This window comes from Schistocerca americana, chromosome 3 (genome assembly GCF_021461395.2).
Source record: "Schistocerca americana isolate TAMUIC-IGC-003095 chromosome 3, iqSchAmer2.1, whole genome shotgun sequence".
Classification (NCBI taxonomy): Eukaryota; Metazoa; Arthropoda; class Insecta; order Orthoptera; family Acrididae; genus Schistocerca; species Schistocerca americana.
In genome coordinates, this window is record NC_060121.1 from 769,579,132 (window position 1) to 769,582,525 (window position 3,394).

A 3,394-nucleotide genomic window follows, 5' to 3' on the forward strand; every position below is an offset into this window, starting at 1 on the left:
ACTAGGAAGAGTAAAGGATTGCACCACATTTCACATGTAAAACCGTTTATTGAAAGATAATCTGCTTTTTAACTTAGTCTTTGCTATAAAATTTTTCGCTTCATGTTACTAGTACTCTTTGTCACACTTACAAACTGTTAACATGCAACTATGTTTTAAAATTAACATATTTAGACAGTAATTACGAATGCATTGTTATAGTGAACAGACGACACAGTGTTATTGTGTGTGTACATTCTTGCTTGTTAGTTGCACGATTACGTAACGACTATAAGGCTCACATACTTAGAACATATACTGCTACTGCTAATGAGATTTTAATGCAACATTTTGGTTTACTTGAAAATACATTCTGGATTTAAAGTACTTTCTGAGAGATACCAGATGACTCAGTAGTTATTTGACAGCTACACGATTATATCACTACGCTACTAATGTGTGACACAATTTACATTATTGATTTTTTGATGTATCTGTTTTATATCTGCACAGTTTTTCTGAATTCTTCTGGTAAGGAAAACATGTTTTAGTAGTAACTTTTGTGGTATAGCTACAATGAGACAGCTTTTTTTGTAGCTCAACAATACGTTACAGTGTAGTACTTTCTTGATCACAGTACTGTACATGATAACTAAGATATCTATACGCAAAGCATTTCATTTTTGTTTATGAGGAGGTGAGTACATTGACTTCAGCAGAACTTTGCTTACAGAGGACAATAACTACGACAGTTCCTCAGAATTATCTTACAGCAAGATGCTCATTTAGCGCTACAGGACACTACAGGACACACATTTGAGTGATTAATTTTGTAATTAAAACAATTATTTTTAAATATTTTTGAATTGCAATGAAACAGAGGTTTTCTGTGATACATTTCATTCCATTGCTGTAATCTGTAACACCTGAGGTTATAATTACATTAATCCTCAGGGGGATACACGCCTACTTTGTGCACCATGTGTTTGGCAAGCACAAGGAGCCCTAGCTAATATGGTATTTGTTTATACAACTTTACACATCGGTACCATATTTCTCTAACACAGAATTACACAGCTATCTGATTATTTAACAGAGTAACAAATTTTTTTTAGTATGTCAGTGACACATGTATACATAATTACACAGTTGGATAGCTTCACACTTATGAAATTGTATTTTGTCTGCACTGTGTGAACTGTTCATACTTTTTTGAAACCATTGTGATACTATGAGAGCTTTGAATGATGTATTTGGTATGGGATCATAATTTTTAAAGTACGTTTGAGGTAGATGACACTATTGAAATGAGCAGAGAATTTTCTTTAGGTTTAGAAATTATTGGAGGAAGCTACGACAATTTTGAGATTTGGCTGAGGTTTTACAATGTTGTCTTTATGACGACGATGTGTATTATGCTGTTGAGGTATCTTTATGATCAATAAGCTGATACTATATGAGGAATTTGATTATGTTATGTATTTATTATGACGAAATATTGAAGAAGTGTTGACGAATATGTATATGTGTAAGAAGGTAAGGAATAATGAGTAGTGGTTAGGGACTCTGACTTGTGAAAAAGGATGTTGGAAACCAAGAATCGTACTTTAAGAGTTATGAAATGTGTGTAAATGCGTGACTGTATCACAATTCCGGCATTAGTTCTTTGGACACTGTTATAATTATAGGATTTTGTTTCTGCAGATTTGCAAAGCAAACTCTCGACCTGTGAAATTTTTATATGAGACTGTCACTGTAGTGCAAACTGGTGCCGTAAATATTTCAGTAAGAAAGTTAAGTGACCACCTTCACGTAATGTGTCGTGGGCACCCAGCTGCGTTGACAGTCGCATGGAAAAAAGCCAATAGTGTGTGCCTTTCAGAGGCACAGGTGGAAAAAAAGGGGAGGCCATTAACCTCGCTATTGACATTCCTTTCTAGAAAGCATTGCAAATACGACACGCTCATTACTTGGAAAGATACTTACATCTGCACACCTGATTATGACAAGCGTCTTTCTACAAGAGTTGAGAGAATTTCTACTAACTTATGAAATGCCACATGACTATTGAATGATATTTTTATGCTTTACTTTGTACACAGTTGCTTATTTCATTTGATATCTGGTCTCCAGCTGTGTTGCAACATTGGTTTTATAAAATAAAATTAAATGCATTTGCTAATGTGAACAGATCTATTAAATTATAATTTTATGATCCACATTCTTCGAAAATGGAGCACTTGGAATGGAAAGAACAATAAGAAGGGATTAATAACAGTAACTGTATACATAATTTTCTTTTCAACTACTTGGTAATTTTTTGGTAGAGTAAGTTATCGTGATGCATCACCCTAGTGTTAAGATGTGACATAGGTATTAAACATGGCCATTTTTACTGTAATATTTCTTCTGCTTTAGCTTTGTCATGTTTAGATACAAGTTATTGCATTTGCTGCTGCTGTTTGCCGGGCATAATGTTACTGAATTTGACTTTGTGTTACTCTGTTAAGCCAGTTTTACTACGGATTTATTTTTCTTGTTTGCTGCACATTGCCTTATATTAGTTGTAATATTGCATTTGCTTTGCTAATTTATGCTGCTTGCTTTGCCAATTTGCATTTTTTATCATTGCTGTTTCTGTTAATTGTTTTGCACTGGTGCATTACCTCGTCCCTTAGTTTAGCATCTGAGCTCAGTAGATTTAAGTTAGCTTAAGAGGGGGTAGACTATATAAGAAACTAACTATGGAGAATAGGGAAAGAATGCATTGACAAGTTATATGAAAAAGATTTGGGATAAAATGAGTATTGTACACAGAGAAATAATTATTTTGAAAGAAATATGAATAGAATACTGAAAGCAGGTATAGATAGGACTTTTTGGGAATAATAATGAATGAAGGGAGATCTCCAAGAAGTAAAGAAAGTTTTGTTTGCAATATACTGCAGTAAAACAAACCCTGTCCTTTCCTTTTCCGTTATTCCGCTATGTGTTTGTGTACTCTTGTATTTGTGTTTTTCCTGTCTTTATGTGTTTAGCTGATAAGATTTATGTTGTGGAAATTTTCTAATAATATGTTATTTTCTTTGTAAAGATGCTTAAACATTATTTATTCTGTTTTGTTTTAATGCTCATGTGTGAAGTTGTTTCAAAAGCTATTCTGATCTTTTATGTATTTACTTATATCATAATTCCTGTAACACTGATGTATATGTTTATTTCTCTTCTTTTGTAATGCCTGTATTACTACAAATGTTATCTGTCTTGTTATGTTCTTTAGTGATGTATTTTGTACCTTTGTTATTGTATTGTTATGTTATAAAATTGTAATTGACACCAGTTCATCAAATTAAGTAACTTGTAAGTTACATTTCACTGAACACATTTCTGTTGGTCATAGTATATGGACAATATG